The sequence below is a fragment of the Phaenicophaeus curvirostris genome, chromosome 15, assembly GCF_032191515.1.
Source record: "Phaenicophaeus curvirostris isolate KB17595 chromosome 15, BPBGC_Pcur_1.0, whole genome shotgun sequence".
Taxonomy (NCBI): Eukaryota; Metazoa; Chordata; class Aves; order Cuculiformes; family Cuculidae; genus Phaenicophaeus; species Phaenicophaeus curvirostris.
The window spans coordinates 2,315,293-2,336,703 of record NC_091406.1 but is presented as its reverse complement, the minus strand read 5'-3'; the positions used below and the strand labels follow the sequence as shown (position 1 = coordinate 2,336,703).

Genomic DNA, 21,411 nt, shown 5'->3' with positions numbered 1-21,411 from the left:
ACTGCTGGAGTGGTGATAGAGGGCAGAGAGAGACAGAAGAAGTGCTAATGACAGTAATTTCAAAGCAAAACACCAAAAGAGGAGCTGGGTGAAAAGAAAGCATAAAAATATCCGCATCCTGTGATTTCATGAGCTATATGCAGCTTTTTAAATATGAAATTAAATGGGAGAAATGAGCACTTTGAAGACCAGAGTAATATTTAAAATATGCTTTCAGGCTGGATTTCAACGCAAACTGTGTTTCACAAGGTTTTCCCACTGCCTGGTTTCATGCAGGTTCAATGCAGGGTTCCAGTCTGATGGAACTGCTGCTCAAACTGCTTTCAGGTAGAGACCAATTTTGAAGTTTTTCCTGAAAGGCACTGCCCAGACTGACTTTTCCTGTGTTTTTTATCTCTTGTCTGGCTCAGTGACCTGACTCTCCATGTCATTCAAGCTTCATTTTAATCATGGGGAAAAGTCAGCTTTCCCCAGTGCTCGTGCTACCACAAAGCGGAGTTGTCCAACCCCTCCCTTTGCTGGAGCTGCGCCTGCTGCCTGCGCTGCTGTCCTGCTGGTCACAAACGGAAGCAGAAAAAAGCCAGCCAGGTAAGTTTGACCCTGGTATGTGAAAACCCAAGAACCATTGCCAGTCATGATACCGTATCAGCCAAGTTCAGGCAGTGCCACCGCGCTGGTTGTTGTTACAGCAAAGGTGCTGTACGTGTATTTTTAATATACAGTCTCACAGCTGTTATTTGATAGCTCTCACAGTTGGACCTATAAAAATTTTGCAGCCCAAATACCTCCCTTTTCCATTCTGCTTGCCTCTGAAAGGCTATTGGTCCAAGGAATCCATTGCTGGTGGTGGTGGAAGAAGGAATTTCTGCCATGAAAATTCAGGCGCTGTGTGTGGAGCCCTTAGCAATGTGAGGAAATTCAGCGCTGCTCCTGCTGGCCCAGGCTTTATGGTGTTCTGGGTATGCAGGCTGTCTCCATTAGCACAGCCCTCTTGAATGCCCCTGAAAGTGGGAGCTGGAGTAAAGGGTTTGATAATGCTTGTGTGGTGAAACTGGGAGTGATGTGCTGTGTCTCCTGCTGTTCAGCATCTTCCCAAAAACCTGTTACGTGACTGGGAGAGGGTTCTTTCAGAGGATCACTGCTCATCTGTAGGTGTAAGTCCACATATGAAGTTATGGTTTCCTGCAATTTACAGCAAAGTAGTTAAAAATTAACCATCCAGCAGGGCCTGATTCACAGAACAGGAGTCAGCATCGATAGGCTGATGCTTGACAACTTCTCCATCCCTTCCTAACTTATGCTGGGAGGTCCTGCTGCGTCAGAAATAACAAATCTTGTTTCTTAGGTATCTCATCTCTTTACTATTCGTAGGAGTGCTGATGTGTTTTCTGTAATATGCTAGTCCTGCAGTGAAAGGCTGTGGCTGCTGTTTGAAGACACCTTGGCTGGGGTTGGGAGGCACGGACCTTCCCATCCTGCCTGGCTTCCTCCAGCAGGGCACCCAGATTCATGAACAGACCCAACCACACGGAACCAAAACTCCTTTTTCTGCCCTAAATATCCTAACAAGAGTATGGCAATTTGATACCTAGCTGATGCGCAAACATCACTAGATAGGGTTTATATTCCTGTAGAACCCAGAGGCAAATTGTTTCAGAACTAGTGATAACATCCAGTTGCATTTGGTTATTATGGATCTCGGAGGTGGTTGCCTTCAATGTTTTCTCTTCAGAGGATTGCAGTTTATTGTAGCAACAAAAAGTGCTCTATGCCAGATTCTCCTGCAGTAAACAGCAAAGAAATCTGCACTGTCCATCTTTAATTCATATAACACTGTGGTAGCCACCAAAATTATCTCCAGCCCCTGAGGCAAGTTTATTTATGGGCTTAAGAAGGTATAACATGGGCATACGTTATGGCTGTTTTATAAAGCACATCTCCAGTTGTTTTAACTTGAATTATTATTGGATTTTTTTCACCTTCAGTCTATACTCAATGTAATATAAACCATGAAAAATACAAGTATATATCTCTTAGGTAAACTGTTTTGGAGTCTGCTATGAAATGCCTCTTCTGGAAGGGCTAAGAGGGTTGTTTTGCTTTGGATTCCATTTTTCTAACAAGTCATCTGCTAAAATATGAGATGTATAGGAAGCCTAAATTTGTTACAGAATTGCTATTATCCTCCTTATTTTACTTTAAGATGTATTTTTATGAACCCATTCACTCCAAGTCAGGCAAGATACATTGATGGAAAGACTCCAATATGTTAATTGGTATTTATCGAACACTTCAGTGTAATGTGATGAACAGGCACTGTGGATTGTAATTAATACATTGACAGCCAACAACTATAGCTGAATGGAAGATTAAAGCAATTTATAATGGACATGGCACACATTCATCTTGCAGTGCTATGTGGACACCCACCAAGTCAAATAGCTTTCAAAGGGAATGGAAATGCATTTTCTTTGTCAGGCAGGAGGATCGTGGCAATAGCGAATCTGACTGACACAGCACAAACACAGCCCTGTGGGCACCGGAGGGGGCTGCTAATGCACTGGCTCCCCCAGAGATCAGCGCACCCCTCCAGCGTTAGTGGGCTCCCGGGAAGCAGAAGGTTGCTGAGGCCGTAAAAGAACACAGTCAACTGCTGCTATCCAGGTGAGCGCTGCTGGTGTCTCCTCCCGCTCTCCCCTTCCACATTTCCCTTGCCCTGCACTCTCGCTGGCTTGAATTTGGTGAAAGCAAGTGCATTGATGGCAGGAGTTTGGCTCAGAATATAGTTTTCTCCTTTCTTAAATAAAGTGAGAGCAACCCACTTACTCCTTTGATGCATTAGCACAGGTGGCCTCTTGAACGTAGTGCATTAAACAAATTATATGAACTGCTAATAATATGGTTTGTATTCTAGTGCATAATCAGGGCTACAGCAAATAAATAAACTGATGGCAAAAAGCTACTTTTCAGATTTCACTTTCCAAGCCCTGCAACGAGGCACTAATACAATTATATCAAAAATGTGTTGAGCAGATAGGAGTGATGAACTGTTGGATTCCTCGTCTTTAACACAGGATGTTGGGGAATAAAAGATTTGCCCTGCAATAGGCATCATGTCCAAAAGCTTTAAAAATAAGAGCGGCAGGTTAGCTTCATTCTTCTGGCTCCTGGGAGAAGATTGGCAGCTCTGAGCAATCATTGATCAGCTTTCCTTTTGTTAAATATTAGCAAAGGGAAGTCCTGGCAGGCATAATTTCCTTTAAGGAGAAAGCAAGAGGGAAGGGAAAAGGAAGTCTGGGAGGCTTGGTACCACATTGTACCGAGCCATCGCTTTAATCCTCCCATGCAATAAATCTCCAAGTTGCAGATCTTCCATCAGGCTCCACAAGTGTTCTTCTACCCATGAAACAACAAGTGCTTCAGTGAGCATTAATTAATCCACTAATTTCCTATAATAAAAGAAACTTTGAGGAAACCAACAGGGCAAGTGGCAAAGCAATTTAATTACGTCTCTCTTGTCAGCGTGCTGGATAATTTGCTCTGAGCATTAGATGCAGGTTGCTCATGGAAGAGGTTGAAATATCTGATGAAGCCATTACACGGCTTGTGGGGATTTTTTCTTTCCTGTCGTTATTATTGCTATTGTTGTTGTTATTAGTTTTTGTGGATGATGCCCCGCAGGAGCTGGATTGAGAAAACCAACTGATTTCCAATTCTAGCTTCAAAAGCTGTCAGATGAAACCCATTTTAAGTTGTTTGAAAGAACAGAATTGGTTCAGCGCGGTGGAGATGGCTGGTGCCGGGCTCAGTGAGTAGCCGAATAAATGTTATAGGTGTTCACAGCACTGTCAAGGCAGTAGAACGATATCTGAGCCTTACTGTTTCTCTTTGTTATCTTGTGAAGAATTAGGCAATAATGACTCAAACTAAGCAAAATGGTTTCATTGTGCTGAAGTGCTGTTTAATTAGTTGTCTGGGTCGTTTGTGCTGTCGGGAGCACGCCAGGTTCCGCGGGGGCTGAGCTGCTGCACCCAGCTGACGTGCCCAGCTTCAGTCTCCACAAAACCCAGGAGTGGCCAACTTTGAAACGTTATTTCTCGTAAGTCTTATCTCTTGGATATCTCTTGTACGTGAAATGCAAATTCTGCACGTTCTGGTCGTTGCCCATTGCAGGTTTAAGCTGATACGACCTCTGGCTATCCAGTTCCCTTCCCATATGCCTGTAACTTGAATAATTTTTAAGAAGCTCCTTTCCTTTCGGTGGAATTGCTTAGTGTCACAACACACCTAGCCATAAATATTTGCAGTCTCAGGTGCTGAGAAACCTCCTTTCGATCCATTTCTTCTGCCCGCTCCATAAAATCACCAAGGCATCTCTCACTGGGGCAGCCTGCCTTATAAATAAATAAATAAACCAGTGACAGCCCTGGAGGGAAAACAGCACAAGGAGTAACACAAAGCGCTGATCTATTTTGGTTTTTTTTTATCCCTCCCTGCCTTCAGCAGGCTAATAAAGTACAATAAGGAGCCCCCGTGCCATTTCATTGCATCCACAGCTCTGACGCTGCTGTCCTGGTTTGTTTATTTATTTATTTATTAATAATAATTTTTATTTATTTCTTTATTTCTTTATTTATATTCCCTGCTGAGGCATACAGGAAGGTTGTTGCCCACGGCTGCCCGTGCAGGCAGCTGCAACCTGCCTCTCCACTCTTTACACTTTGCTTGGCTGGCTTCCTTTTCTCAATTAGCTCTGTTTTTTCATACCTGCCTCTTTCTACTCTGGTGGAAATCAAGCGAAAGGTTTTCAAATGTAGGCACAAGAGGAATGCGAACAATTCCCATTTTGGCAAATTAAGGGATTTCTAAGTCCCCTCCTTGCATAACTCTTGAAAAATTTGACTACTGGTGCCTAAGAGATGTTTTGAAGACTTTTTGAGGCTTAGGAATTATTCTGAATCATAGCAGATGGGCCTCTGCTCGCAGGAGCTACAGCATCTCTCTTCAGCTCACAGAATTCGGAAAGCTCAAGGGTAATTTATATCTCACACTCTTTCTAACCAGAACAAGAAAGAAACCATTTATTCACCATTTACACCCCTCTTATCCATATCTGTTGTAGGACTTCTCATGTCCTCCTCCTCCTCTGGTTGTGGGACATCCTCAGTGCCAGCCACACGCAGATACCGTTACAATTGCTTTGCTGCTCACTGCTGCAAAGGGTTTTCATGCTGACCATCACATTTATTTTTTCCCTTATGAAAAGCCCAACTGCCTTCTAGTTCAAATGGAAACTTCTGAAGAAAACTTTACCTTTCCTTCATTTTTGACAAACCTCGGAGTGACTTTTCCCCATAATGTGACCTTGCCGTCACCACCCGATGCGCGTGTTGTGTGAGCCGGGGGTCCAGGGGAATCGCTGCCACCAGCCACTATTTATCTTTCTGTGAAGTGTAACAAGCACAGTCGGAGACAGCCACCCTTGTGTATCACACACAAGGACTGGAGTAACTTTAAAGCCGAGATGACTGTAATGTTGAGGAGTGATTTACAAAGAGGGTAAAGGATCATGCTCTGGATTTTTAAAAGCAATGCGTTTGCTGTAGGTGGTTTCTCTCAAAGCCCTCTTTTCACCAGAAAGAGAAAGAAGCCATAGGACAGAGGTGCCAGGTTTTCATTTGGTTTAAATGCCATCATTTCATTGCAATATATAAACTTAACCTAATTGTGGCCATACAAGCTAGAGAACCTTAGACCATGAAAGACAGTTCTCCCAAGAGAAGGTGGGAGCTGGCCTCTTCTCCCAAGTGACAGGGGACAGGACAAGAGGGAATGGCCTCAAGCTCCACCAGGGAAGGTTCAGGCTCGACATAAGGAAAAAATTCTTCACTGAAAGGGTCATTGGGCACTGGAACAGGCTGCCCAGGGAGGTGGTTGACTCGCCTTCCCTGGAGGTGTTTAAGGTGCGGGTGGATGAGCTACTGAGGGGCATGGTTTAGAGATTGGTGGGAATGATTGGACTCAATCTGGTGGGTCTCTTCCAACCTGGTGATTCTATGATTCTGCTATTTTTATAGAAAAGAGTAAGCCGTTCGCTGTGTAGTGGGTGCACAGCAGCTCTGATGCTATGGGTTCAGATGGGGTTTACTGAAGTCTTCTCGAGTTTGCAGGGAGATAAAGGAATGTTTGGTCCTGGGTGGTGTACAGCAAGAGTTAGGGCATGTCCATCGGATTAGAATAATAGAATTGTTTGGCTGGAGAGGACCTTTGAGATAGAGTCCAACTGTGTTTAGTCAAAGCTAAGCTGAACCAGTGAGCCCTGCTCTGCGCACTTTTGGCAGCTGACTGCAGCCACTGAAGGGTTAACCGGGTCCCTCCTCAGGCGGTTGCAGGGTAATATTTGTGGCTGTCTGGGAACAGCTGTATTAGCCTCTTCTGCAGCTAAATCTAACTGTAACGGTGGCAGGAGAAGATGAAGAAAGGATTCTTGAAGAAACCTCCAAGGCTGAATTGAGTAACTCTGCCCTGCAGAATATGGGACTGTCCAGCCTGACTGTCTCCTGGAAAAATAACATCTCTTGTAGAAAGCAGTAAGAAAGGCAACGCGGTGCTGTCTGTGCTCCAAGGCTGTGTCCTTAAATCAGTGAACCTGAATTTATCGAAGTGAACCACCTGTCAGTTCCCTCGGAGGGGATTTTTTTAAAAAGCAGCAGTGTTCCTTTACATCGCTTGCCTTGTCAGGACGCTGCAAACAATGACTCTTTTCCCATCGTATTACCTGGCTAGAAACAGCAAATAAGAACATATGAAAAGATTATTTTTTTTCTTGAGCAGCCCTATTTTCCAACTTGCTGGGCTGTTTGGAAAGGTCCAGGCTGGAATCTGATGGCAGTGTTTCAATATTGATTGTTTCCATGCATTCTGTTTGCTTCCACTTCCTGCAAAACCATTGGCCCTATCTTCTACTTTCAGTCAAAAATGCAGAGGCAAAAGTTTTAAATATGTAAAATCTTACTGAAAAACAACAGAAAAGGAAACAAAAATTATCTTTCTCCCCAGCTGTGGGAAATGCTGGAGGATGAGTTCGCTGCCTGGAGACAAGAAGGGGCACACCAAGAAGAAAGCTCTGCTAAACCTCCCCCAGGCGGAGGGAGCATCCTTGGGAGTTCACATCATCTTAGATGCCACAATCAACCTACCTTGGGCTGGTGGTGGATAAATCAAAGCTGCTTCACTTCCAGTGCTAATAGAGATGGTCCTTTGTAACTGTAAGAAAATAGTGAGATGTTTGTTGTTGGGTAGGTTACCTTCTTACTGTATTCATGTGTAATAGCAGTAACAGCAGTGTCTTTCTTACCAAGTTTTACTTTCTGTGGTAGAACGTGCAAGTTAATCACAAGATACCTACTACTCATCTGTTCTTATTTCATGAAAGTTTTCCAAAACTAATAGTTCAAGCAGTTTGCCCAACCCCACTTAAACGCGTCTCACTGCAACTCCATTTCAAACCTTTCATCCCTGCTTTGTCCATCGCTGAGCGTTCCCATTCAGAGGTTAAATCAGCGTATGGCAAGACAGGAAGCAGCTTGTTCGATCTGCCTTTAAGCTGTCTATTCGCTTACAGATGCCAGTAGCCTAAACAGCTTACTTGCTGGCCAAACCAGACAAAATTCCATTTCATTCTTTTGTTCTCCTTACACCTAGACATTGTAATAGAAAATAATTAATCCTGATGCTGTTCACGTGGCCGTTTGCAGCTCTTGTTGGTATTGCTCTGTTGCTCCAAGCAGAAGGAACTTGCATGGTTGCTTAACAAATTGACTGCTTAGAATTGTTTAGAGTAGTCATTTTTCTTTTAGACTACTCTTTTCTTGGAGGGATGAAAAGCTTTCAGTAGGCTGCTTTTTATTGCATCTATGGGCAAGCAGAAATATGTTAAGTGAGGATGTAACAGTTCATCTTTACTCCATTTGCATAAAAATACAATTCATACTATATTCTTTTTCCATTGCTGTTTTCCATGTTTTTCGCTCTTCAAAAATAGCAGTAGAAAAATGAAAACAGAGTTATATTATGTTGGTGTGTGTCATAATGTGGCGAGATCTGTCACGCCGTAGGATCCTGGGAGCAAGAACTGTGCCCTGATACGTTCACATGGACTACAGGATGCTTGAACTTGGGAAAAGCAGTTGACTTTGGGTATTGTTCTATTAAGATACAACTGCATATTGCCATCCAGTGCTATCCTGTGTGCTTGGAAGTTGTCAGAAATTTTTGAGCCATCTAAATCTGTTCGCTGCTTGTGCTGTGTGACAGTACGTTCACAATTTCTGCCTCATCTCGCGCAGAAAAGAAAGAAAAGACTGAAAGGTGGAAATCTGGTTCCCTGAACCTTTCAGATAGATTTAGTCTGGCTGCTGTAATGAGTTGAAGTGATTATAATGCAGTTCTTATTTCATTATTTTGGGGGTTAATATGACACTTGAATAAGGGTGCGGCATATTCTGTCAGGCTGAAATCAAGCTGTTTTCCCCCTGAAAACCAGTCATTTTGAGCGATTTCAGGTAAAACACCTTTCTGTGTTTTCCTGTTTTCAAGTATCCATTTTACACATGCTTACCTTGTCTAAAAATTGGGTGTCTGCCCATGTTTTGGTAAAGAATGCACACAATGGGTGTGTAAACTGCCTGAAGTAGTGTCTAACATCAAAATAAAGAACATTTTCCCTGTTTCATCTTAATTATATTAGTTCTAGGAATTCCAACAATGGTAGACTTCAAGGAATTAGTATTTCCTCTATCTTTTGTTTCCCTTTATCTGTTATCCTTTCAAAAAACATTGCCCCTTTCCCATCTAGATTCTGTGGCCCGTACTCATTAATTAAAGGATATATTTTATCAAAAATAAAATGTGCCCTTACTGGTTGTGCTCAGGGGATGGTGGAAACCTGCGGGCTGAGTTGCAGACATGGCACATCCTGAGGCTGAGGTGGGATTTCTGAACCGTTGTGCTCTGATGGCAGATAACAAATGGCCCATGGGCCTGAACGTCTTTGTTTGTGGATCTTTATTCTTTTAATATATTTGTGCTGTTGCTTCAGTCAGAGGACTGCATCGCTCAGGGATTGCTTGTGTCTGCCTAGAAACCAGAGGGAATAAATACCTAGAAATGTTTTCAACAGGCATACAGTAAAAAAAATAATTAGGCAATCGTGCCATTGTTACCATTTTATATTTACTTATTAAGGGTCTATCATCTCTTTTGAAAGCCTCAGCTCTTTACTGCTTCATTAGATACTGCCATCTCCTCCCAGCTCCCTCCCATTTCTATTTAGATAGATTGGGCAGATCTTGTTAGCTTTCTCCTGGTGATGATGGGGACCAAAAAGTCATTTAAACATATTTGGCAGGCCATACATCTTAATGCTACCCAGTAATAATTCAACAGAAGAAGAAGTTTTGTGACTGCAGGCTAAATGAAATGAAATTAGGGCTCTGTGCTCCCTGAGGGCCAGAATCCCTTTGTCTCACTTGATGTAAATGAGGTGGACTTTTGAGCTGTGTAATCAAGATGGAGAAATGATCTTCAGGTTTCTTCACTGGAGAGAGACCTTCTCTGAATGCCTCTAGGTGAGCGCGGGCTGCTCGTTGCAAATTGTGTTCCCGAGGTATCTCAGTGACCCAGAGCGCTGGTAGCCGATGTGCAGACCCTCTGGAAGGTGCCAGCCATACCTGGAAAACTTTGAATTTGCTTTTCCAGCAGTAAACAGGAGGAGAGAAACTGAGAGCAAACAGGGATGACAGGCAAGGGTGTTTCCATAGTAGGAGAAATCAAACGTGTCATTCATCACCGCTGTTGCAGGAGTAGAAGCCGAGGTATAAACAGGGCTCCAGACATTTTTATTACTGTGCCATCAAAGCCTGCCTGGGGAGATTTAAGGCATTATTGCTGGAGGTAGCAGTCAGTATAGTCAAAGAAGCATCTAACCTCAGTGAAGAAATTATCTAAACTTCTTGCTGCAATAAATTTATTTTCCCAGCATTAAATAAAAGGGGAGGATGTGTCTGGGATGGGAGACGTGCCACTCCCGGCACTCTCCATGCTGCTACCTGCTGTCCCCGAGCTTTCCTTTCAGCTGTAAACTTTCCATAGCGGTTATATTGCCGTCTGGGGCAGCAACTTCTTCTGGGTTGCATGTATTTATATGAGCCACGCGAATGCTGGTGGTTTATTGCCCGCTTTCTGGTTTATGCATAGTTCATGCTGAATGCCGTGCACAGGGGGGAACCAAACTGCCTAAGAGCACAGAGTCCCTCTTAACCAGGTATATTAAATTATTATAAGCTTAGGCATATCAGATTTTTAGCTCGGAGCCCGCATTTTGTGTGTTGGATGGGTTATATTCAACCAAGCAGCAGGGGATATAGGGGCTTGGGTGCTCTGGGCAGGCTCTGCCCCTGCGGCGAGGCTTGTATCCACCTCTGTGCCATCGAGCCCAAAGAGCATCAGTTGCCATGGTGGAGGTGATGATGTTTTGAGGCATTTAAATACAAAGAGATATGTAACATCAGTGGAATCAGTGACACTGTTGGAGTTGGTGGAGCTTTTTGGGTATACAACCAGCATACATCTAAAATGAAACTCGGGACTGATGTGCTCACCTTTGCAGGTAAATGGGAAAGCACCCATGGCCACCAAGCAGCTATTGATCCGTGATTGTTTTGCTACCATGAGCTAATGTCCAGTATTGTGTTGTCAATATTTGTTCTCCTCCTCCTATTGAACTCTGTCTCCGTCTTCCTCTGTTCTCGAGCTCAAGGGTTTCAGCAGTGATTTGGTTGCTCTTTAAGGATTTGATCAACGTATAAAAAGGTCTATGCCAAAAAACCCCAACTTGTCCTAGGTGCGACATCTGTTGTCAGATTCTGCAAGTTCTTTTACAAGTGCTTGCATGATTTTAAAGGAACCGACACAAACAACATCGCAAAACCCGTACATGCAGAACCCTGAAATGAAAACGACAGCATAGGGAGAGTAAAGGTGTGAGAGAAAGGGATTTCAGCTCTGTTGTCATTTTAGAAACTTCATTATCCAGTTATGGGCTTTGATATTGCTATTGATTTCACACAGAAGGTACTCAGATAATACGGTGATGTGAATCACATATAACCCTAAGACAGATCGCTGCGAAAATATAATAAGGTTGTGGTTACAGCTTAAATTTTAAGTGAAAACTTCCACTAATAGATAGAAGTCTAATAAAATTGGTCCTTAAATTAATCAGAAATTTCCTGAATAATAATTAATCTAAATCCCCTATTATGTCATACTCCGATTAATTTGGACAGGATATTATTTTAAGTTAGACTGTAATTAACTGAGTTGGAGTTTGGCCAAGTAGCCATAATTTATACCTGGACTCTGAAGAGATATATGAGAATTTTAATATTAACAATTGATTGAGAACTGCCTGAGTTTTCCATTCATTCAGAAGACAATATTTTGCCTTTCATTCACATTTAATACGGCAGAACTGACTTAGAACTTATTTGTGACTCCTGCCTTTACAGTCAAATGTTTTTGTGGCTGTGAAACATCACCTACGTGTTTGTTTAAGGTGTGACATTTCAGCCAAGCTAATTTTTTTGGGGTGGTAAAAATACAAAGGCAGTTGGCAACCTGTGGCATGTGAGAGAACGTGCTGTGCAGCTGCGTGTGCTCCGAATCTATGCAGGCAACCAGCCCAGCGGAGGGAGAGCTTGAAGTCAGAAAGATAAAAAAGGTACCCGCAATCGATACTTTTTGGATTAGGTTTCTATTTTATAGGATTAAAAATGTTTCATGAGTGACCCAAAGGAAATATTTAGACTGGAGGCAAAGTAGAAATGATTCCTGTACCTAATAACTTCCAGGCATCCGGTAATATTTTGAGTAAAAGGATGAGGTGCCAGTTTCCAAGCGCCGTGTTGCAAGCTCCAGAGTGGTGTTTTGTTTTCGTTGTGGGTTGCTGGGTTGATTGTAGGGTTTGTGAATTGGTGCAAAATCATCCTTTGCTGGAGAACTGTCAAAATAACTGCCTTCTTTCTCAGAGATGAATAACTTCATAAACGCGATCTTTAGTACTTACGAAATGGAAAGAACACAGTGTATTTCCTAACATAGTTTTTGAGTCATTCCACTTGCAGACATAACACACACACCAAATCTGTTCTATAGGGGTATAAACTGGCATATGAGGTAGTTGGACCACAATCTGCTCTTACCTAGAGCGTGGCAAGCCATTTGTGGATCTTTATGGGACTTAATAGATTTATCATGGACTCATCATTAGTAAAAGCCTAGTATAGAATCATGGAATAGTTTGGGTTGGAAGGGACCTTAAAGCCCATGCCTGTATTTTCATTTTAAGACAAGATTGAATGCAACAGTTGCAAGTCAGCCTTGTAGTCAAAGCCATGAGATCTGTTGTGCACAGCAACACGTTCCTGTCAGCAGCAGAGTAATTTTATAAGTTCACAGAAAAATAAATAAGATAATACTCAAAGATTAACCAAAAAAACTCCCCAAAATGTTAAACTTGTCAGCACATATTAGCTTAGATCCCAGTGAATAAAAACCTATTGGTTCTTTCTGTGTCTTAAACAAAAACAAATCCCTGTTCTCACCTGGCAGCTGTCAGCAACAGGGAACTTCACCTTTCAGATTATCATTTATTGAATCTTCAAGAAATTGAATTGTTCATTATGTGTGTCAGCTGTAGTTTACTAGAACACTTCTGTCCCTCCAGGAAAGAGCTGATTGCTGTAAACATGTGACTGCTTTAGCCTGCAATTTTGGACAGTGAGATGCAGTCCTAGAGCATGGGTATTTCTCCTTTCCTCATAACATCATCATAGAAAATGTATTAATTTGAGTGTACAGAATTAATTGATTGCCCATCACTGATAGATCAGATTCAATTTAAAAGACAAAAATATACTTTTAATTAAAAGAACTCTTTATGAATATGGCTTGTATTAACATCTGCCTTTTCTCCCTCCTGATACCCAACACTTAATCCAAACACATAGTTCATGTCTCATCATCTGTGTGCATCTCAGTCGGCCAAACCTCCTCTCAGTCTAAAAGGTCAATGATCTTTTCAGAAGAGAGATTCAATTTCTACATGACTTGAAAAGTCATGTAAAGACTTGTCTACCTCTTACTCCTCCAAGGCAGAGCTGGGGGGTCCCTTCAGCTCCACACTGGGTGCTGTTATTGGATAGCGTGGGTTAGGTTATTTCTGATGTGCAGCATAACTTGCACTTACTTGACATCACTGGATCTCAGTCGCCCTTTCACAAAGAGGGGATGGGATATAATTGGGCTAGAACCAAGTGGCTGAGACTCTGTGTGCCCAGCTTTATCCTCAGCTCCAGCTGGGTGATGCCAGTTTTCCCAGCGGGTCCAAAGATACTCTTCCCAGTCTAGGTCAGCTCCAAACCAACACAGAAAACACTCCAGCACTTAACTGCAAATATTTTAAAACAGTTTACCCGATTTGTCATGGGATTTGTAGCACTTTCTGTCAGTGGTATCGACGGAAACTATTTCAGAGCTGGTTGATCACATACACGGTACAACACGCACCACTAGGCTTATGGTAATGCCTTGGTTCAGTGGAAGATAATATTTAGTACACAGCCTGTGGGGTTCTTTTGCAAATATTTTACATGAAAGAATGTGACTGTGAAGCTACAGGAAAGGAAATATAGAAGGATTCATATATCAGACCTGAAAAGCAGATAAAGATTCAAATCCTAGCTCGTTCAACATGACACAATCCTTTTTTTACTCTTTAATGATTGTGGAAGATAAATGTTGTGGCAGCAGCTTTCATAGTGTGAACGTCTTGTAAAAATAAGAAAAGGGGGTTGGTGGAAGTCCCAGCAGGAACGTATTCTTCACAAATTGCAAAGGGATTTATGAGGATGAGAGGAAGGAGCAAAGCTGGATGCTCTCTGCAACAATTAAAGGACTCGGCAGTACCTCTGTGTGTGTTGCTGGGACCCACAAAGGGAGCCAGGAGGTGCTTCACAGGACATTTGCAGGAGACTTCTTTGTTGGAAAATGAACATATTTATACAGATATGCTTTTGCTGCTTTTGGAGAACTTCAGCCTGTAGCTTTCAGTAAGAGCTTGAACATGGGATAGTGATTTTAGGAAAGATGTTTTCTGACATCTTATAAGATGTAGTGTGCAGAGATCCTCTATTTTGGAGAGAAGCATCATGAGATATTGCACATGGGGCTGCAAGCAGCTCGTAGCTGTTGAACAATCAGAAATGGCGAACAGAAACTGGCTCAGGAGCTGCTTCATGCCTTTGCACAAATGTCAGTGTTGGGTTTTTGCGTGTGCTATGAGATAATATCTAATGCAATGCTGAGCAGGGAATAAAGAAAACACCATCCTAAAGAGATTAAGTTCAGTGGTAGCAGCAGGTACTGGATGGGGTATTTTAAGACTAACACTCCCTTGTTTTTTTTCGGGTAGTGTTGTTTGGTTTATTGGTGTGAGCTAAATTGTGCTGTACTGTATTGCCCACTGGCACAGAGCAGCAGCTGGAGACAAAACCCGATGCCAACGCTGCTGGATCCTACATTTCACAGCAAATGTTCCTGCAGAAAGCTGGTCCCTTCCCCGAGGTGGATAACGCAGCTTGCTTAGAAACATACAGGTTTTCTCGCTGCTTGGGTATTTCAGCATCTTTGCACTGCAGAGAAACTCTTCTGAGAGGGGTAAGCAGGGACCCTCTGTGCTGCCCACCCTGGGGGAGAAGGCACCGTGGCGCGAGAGCTGAGATATGAAATTATCCAAAACTTGCCAGGGCTGGGAGACCAAAGACTTCTGCTCTGAGGTGACTAGTAAGATCTGTACTCTCCTGACATGTCTTTTTTCATCTCTCAACTTTGTTTTTCCTCGTGGCTTCCTTTGGACACCAAAAATAGTTCTGTGATAGAATTTAAAAAAAAAAAAAAAAAAAGAAATAACCCCCCCCAAAAAAAACCAGTTTAACAGTTTAAGCCTCTTTTCTATTTAATCAGCAAACAGATTGATTGCATTGTGTTGAGTGCTCAGCGATGGAAGTGGTAAGTGCTGTGTTCCCAGATGTCTGAGTTAACATTTAGGATGCTATATTGCCAGCTGCAGCAAAATAATTACCTAAGCCTGATGTCAGTGTGTGTACATATATTTTTTTCTTTTAGTTCTTTAAGAATTCTTAATATTAAGGTTCTTCCACAATGTTCTGTTTAAACCTTCTATGCAAGTGTGGATGTCTTTATTTTGTAAGCGTATGTATAACACGCTCCGTTAAAAACATATAGTGATGTAGAAGCAAGAGCTACCCCAAAGCACTTTCTGCCTCTCTGGTGGCATTGTCTTTTCATAAATTAAGAGCTGTAAAACTTGTAGCAAAAGTTGTTGGTTCATTTAGTAAGAATTCTCTCCCAGGTATGGATTGCAAGCTGTTTTCTCCTCCTTATCCAAGCCTTGGTGGTGAAAGCCTGAAATGTAACCCACTGCTCCTTTCTCAGTGCTGATTCATTCTAGGGCAGTACAGCAGCCGTAGCACCCTGTGTATTTTTGTTATCTATGAGAAGCGTTGCAATTTGGGGTAAATATTATACCGTTGCTGATGGGCTTGAAATTCATTTCAATTTTTCCAATTAGGTATTTCATTTATTTTCTGAATGTGAAATGACGCTGCAGAGAGCAAGCTGTGAGCTGGCGTGTGCCGAGTTAGGAAAGGTTTTGTTTCTGCCTTTTGCATTTAAACATGCAAAATTAATTAATGAAATGAAAGTTGTTCTTATTTACTGTGCGATGCCTTGTATTTCTCTGCCTAAGGTCCTGATGTGCACCCGCTCCTTATGGTTTATGTAGCAGGAAGAAATGAATGGTCCCTAATGGCCCAGTCGAAGATACGCTGCACTGACCTTAGGTGATGGCTGGTGATGTGATTGGGAGTTGCTTTAGGAGGACAGGAATACTTCGTGATGAATAACCTGAGATGGAACAGAGTATGTTTTATCAGTTATTTGCCTCCTGCTAGGTGTGGCTTTTGCTGGTGGACATAATCACGAATAGCACTTGAAAAACTCCAGAAAGCTGGCTGCACCTTCAGCTTGCTTCATCCTCACAAGCTTCCCAGCAGACAGTGTCTGTGGCTGGTACAATGGTGCCAGTGTTGGAATAGACCGTGTTGTAATTGCAAGCAGAGATAAGAACAAGCCCTATTTCAACCCCACTTGAGGAAGTGCGTGGTCACCACAGATGCCTCACTGGTTGGTGTGAACCCCTGGAGTTGTCCTCTTCCACCCAGGCTGTTCTAGACAGAAACCCATTCCGCACGGTACCTCTGGCTTCACTTTGTGTGCGGTGAGAGCTGCCTTGCTGTGTTACCTATTACTCTGGCATCCCTTCTCCTTGTAGGTAATGAGAATGTTTTTATTTCTTGCTTCAGCGATAGCTCTGTGTATCAGTGGAACACTGAGAGGTCATTCCAGCCCTCTGCCTTTAAATATTAAGCACCTGTCTGGAGCTTCTTTGGTAATCAGGGATGGAGTCTACACTCCTGTAGGCTACTTGGTGGTTGGTCCTTGAGGCAGGGTAGGGTAAAAGAGAAAAAGGTGCATTTCTAGGTATTGAGTGCTTTGGCTTCTTCCACAATGCAATCTATAGTTTGGCTTTCATATAAGTCAGGTGTAAGAAAAGATCGGATACGTTATGACTTTGCTTGGCATAATTTAGCTCACCTTCATTCTCACTCCTGCACATGTAGTGCAGACCAAAGATTGCCCGTCTGCATTTGAACCTGCTCTCACCGTTTCCAAAATCTGGTTCTGTAAACCTCTTTGTTGTCATCATCTGTCGTGCACTACAGCTCGGTGTTTTACTGCTGCAAACCATCAAAATGCTCCTCGTACATCGGGAGGGGAACAGCAAAGCCCCTGCCAGCCGTGGTGCACAGGTGGCTTCGGTGATAACGGCCGCCGTCACAAATAACCCCGTGCAAAGCGGAGAAGGAAGAAGCTGGCCTGTGCTATCTCGTGCGTTCTGTTGTTTGGCCAGTCCAAGTTTGGCACAGTAGGTGTTTTAGGACTGAAATAATTACTGATGGAGCACATGGAGCTCAACAAAGCCTGAGGCAGTTTATAGCCTCCTGCAGGTTGTGTTGTAATACATATGTTAAACCTGTGATGTTATAAACAAGCATTTCACCAATTAGCTTACATTGTTACTTTTCTGCTTAAATTAGACGTGGCGCGGCTGCTCATGCCATGCTATTCAGTTAAAGAAAAAGGATTATGGAGGGTTACTGTGAGTTATTGCATACTGGGTGGATTTGTGCTCAGTACAAAAACACCCGTTGTGTTGTTCTAATCTGCTTTGTCCTCTGTCCTTTCCAGGATGTCTGGGTTAAGGTTTGGGGTATCTTTTCTCTGTGTAGCCTCCTTGAGATCGTGGGTTTATGTCCATTTTTTCTTCTAATGTGCTTGGCTTTGCCTGTCAAGTGGTTCCTTAAAGTAATTATTGAATTAATTGCATATCTAGTTTTGAAAAACAGCACGTCTTGCTGGACCTCACTCTTCACTCCAGAGAGTGTTAGACGTGAACACCAGCTGATAATGGGCCCACTTGTCAAGTGTCCAAAAAGGACATAAATACGCGGTGGGAGTTCAGAAGCACAATTGCAGGATTTCAGTGGCTTCTTGGTGGGAGCTGGAGATCTGCTTGGGCATCCCTGAAGTTTATAAAAGGTGTTTATCCAAATGTTCAAGAATCCAAATGTTGTTAAAGAATGAAGAATAAATTAGAATAAATAAGTGACTCTAGAACAAAAGGGAGATCAGACAGTCCTGGCTGAAAATTCTGCATCAAGTAAAGCCACAAAATCCTGCCCATTTTTTAGCTGTTGATGAATTGTGGCAAATTCATGAAATCCCATTTAGGCCCTTAATGTACGGATCTTGTGCTCTGTTACACCTGGAGATAAACCCAAAGGTGCGAGTGTGAGAAGGCCGTTCACTGGCTGAATTTGCAGATCAAATGGTAGGTCCTGGGGGTACAAACCCAGAGGTGGGCAGAGGCGATATCGTTGGTCCTAGCCTATAATCTAGAGCCACGCTGGCTTCAAACATGAAATCCAACTATTCAGGGGGTTTATTTTGCAGGCTAAAAAAGGAATTAGTTTTCTTTGTTCAGTGATCAGCAGGGAAAAAATGTACATGTCAGAAAAATGCATTCACATCTTTATTTTTCATTTGTGCATGAAAAGGATCAATGAGAACAAATGCTTAGTGCAAACATTACAGATGATAAATTAGTTCAGATATCTTTTTCACAAAGCATAGCTAGCAGTCGCGCAAGACCCAGCAGCAAACCATCCCAGTGTTTCAGGTGAAATCTTAACATACTTAAGCACATGGTTCTGCCCAATGTTAAGATACGAAGAAAGAAAAATAAGTTATTTCATCTCAAGCTGAGAGTTTTACCTTTTAAAAACTGGCAAACTGATTTACAAGGTTTCTCCTGTAAGTCCCTTAAAGTAAATTACCTGTCACAAGGGTCGTGGATCTCTGTCTGCATGTTCGAATAAAATGTGTAGCAGATTTATAGCATTAATAATGGGGCTGTCTTTGAGAAGCTCTCAATTTGCAACAGTAAAAGTGGAAAGATGGCAGATTGGTTATTTAACACCTTCCCTGTCTTCTGAAGTTCTGAGAACTCCTTGGCTGGTGATTATTTAAGTTGTGTTCAAGCACGTTGACTTTCACTGGAAAGCCTAAAAACCTTGTTACCTGAATAAGGAGTTTGGCAAAAGCTTTGGTTGGAAGAGGAGTGAGCTTGGGAAAATGGGGTGGTCCCATAAAGCAGCACTTCATCATTAGATTTTATCATTTTTACTCCATGAGCAGAGAAAATGTGCACAAAAGTTCCCCTTTCTGTGCCACTCATACCTATTTTGCTGAACTGAATAATATTATTAGAAAAACGTAGGAGGAAAAATTTTTTGATGTCCCTGACTTTTCTCATCTGAGGAAGAAGTGATCACCTGCCAGTGCTGGTTTCTGTGGCAGGAAAGTTTGCATGCCAAAAAATTTACCAGGTTGGATAGGGCTTTGAGCAGCCTTACCTTTAGCGGAAAGTGTCCCTGCCCACGGCAGGGGGTTGGAACTGGATGGCCTTTGAGGTCCCATCCAACCCAAACCATTCCATGTTTGTATGAAAATTAACCAAGTATTTTGGGAAAGTAAGAGCAGTCTCATCTTGAGCCTTGATGGACTTCATATACCAGAGTATCCTATTTAGCCCAACCACGAAATACCCTCCAGCCATCCTGGCATCTCCTTCTCTTCAGACACCCTCCCAGCACTCTGATGGTGACCTCCCCAGCCTCAGCTACTTTCCAGCTCTACCTTCCCAAGCCCAGGAGTGCCGGTAGCTGCCCACGTCCCAGTCTGTACAGCTGGTGGTAGGTGCTGAGTGTGTGAGATGCAGTGCCTGGTAGATGAGGTGAGGATGCACATTTTTGTTTTCTTCCTCAATTCTTTAGTTGGCAAAAAGCTCCAGATCAACTGACTGATTCAAGCCATGTGGGTAAAATTTGTTACCATTCCTGCAGAAATGGGAAATAATGAAATTGCTGGTTTAGAGCCTCTCTTTAATAAGATACGCTATCATCAGACTAACATTGTGTCTCTGCAGAAACTCATATGAACGAAATAAAATCCTGCACTTTATGAACAATTCCAGCTGAGTCCTGCAGTAATGATACTTCTATATTAGACAGGGATGAGTGTCACCACAAAATAGAAGTAGCTGCTCTTCCATGCATACACAGACTATTGTTTTACATAAATGCGTGTTGTAGAGCCTCAGTGACACAGCGTGTATATCTTATTCATCTGAAAAGGGTTTATATTTCATTCTCGTTTATCTGTAGACAATCCACACAGCTCCATGGCAAGTGAGAGATGGATGGAGTCACTGATGGGAAATTTAATGTGTATCTGAAACAGATGTAGAGACATTCAGATAGGCATCCCCTTTTTGTTTTAACCAGATCAGCTTGCTAGAAGTTCAGACACAAGCATCATTCTCTTTTGATGAAACAACAGGTTGTACATGGGCAGAGCTGCCTGTGGAAACAGGAACATGAGGTCTCAGAGCTGGTCACCAGCTCCCAGGAGTCCAAACCCGAGCTGTATCTTCTTGAAGCAGTTAGAAGAGGGCACAGTCTGTGATTCAAGGAAGTCAGACCTTTCTGTCCTGTGGGAATTAACATCTTTTTGCCCATCTTTGGCAATTCTCTTTGGTCAACTTTGTGGAGTTCTTGTTGACCTACTCCTCCAGTGGGTCAAGGTCGCTCTGTAAAGCTCATAAAATCTTTTTGAGTGCCTTTCCATCATCTCTTCTCTGCTTCGAGGAATGGAGGAGCCATTTCCGCAAGACTCCTCGTGGAAATGATGGGAAAAGCTGCCTGTTCTAAAACTGCAGTGCAGGTGGTGAAGCCAAGTGCTCCTCTCCTCTCATCAGTCCATGGGGGTCCTCCAGGGTAGCGCTTCTCTGAGAGGAAAGAATCGTTCTTAGTGACGGGAAATGTGCACAAGGGGTCTCTTCTCTTATTCTTCTGGCCATAAATGGTTCTGAATTTTGCCTACAGACATTTGCTTTGCTGGGAAGTTTTGCTGCTTTATATATTTGGATGTATTTGAAGTAAAAGGTGTTGTTACATTGGATTAGAAGAATCATAATGATGTGAGTTAGCAAAATATGAAGAAAAAAGAAGTTGCAACAGTGTTGGTCAACTTTATACCAGCATTGATGGCATAAACTTAAAAGAGTTTTTGCCAGTGTAGGTGATGGGATAAAAAATTCCACTTAGAACTGAGATAGTCCAGACTGGTCTGAGGACGGTCCGGTGCTGTCCTGCTTCTTTCGCAATGTTAAGGAGAATTCAATCCTAAATGAGCTTTGCAGTGACCTTCTGTGCTGGGCAGTGACTTTGCCAGCACTGGTGTTAGAGTCACACACGGATTATCTACATCATGGCAGAGCTGTAGTTAAGAATAAAGAAAGTAAGATAAAACCATAGACAGTCTTGAAACTGTTAATGCATTCTAGAAAATTTTAATGGAATACCAACATTAATATGGCTGTTTCAACACTATTAATAGTCCCAAAGTAGTATTTCAATATCATGCTATTTAATGCGATACCAGTGCTGGGTATTTTGGTTTATTTGCAAACCTCCTGCCACCTGGATCTGAATGAAAAAAAAACCCACTTCCAGCAGAGTAAGAAACAAGGCATGCTTAGAATATTAAATTTCCACAACAATTTATATTACATTATTTTTAATTACA

At 42.5% G+C, this 21,411-nt stretch overlaps 1 protein-coding gene across 4 annotated transcripts in view; it reads left to right on the top strand.

Annotated features, from left to right (window-relative positions):
* The window catches only part of FSTL4 (follistatin like 4), a 214,981-nt gene that overhangs the window by 127,673 nt on the left and 65,897 nt on the right, over window positions 1-21,411 (top strand). The gene's annotated exons all lie outside the window — the stretch shown is intronic.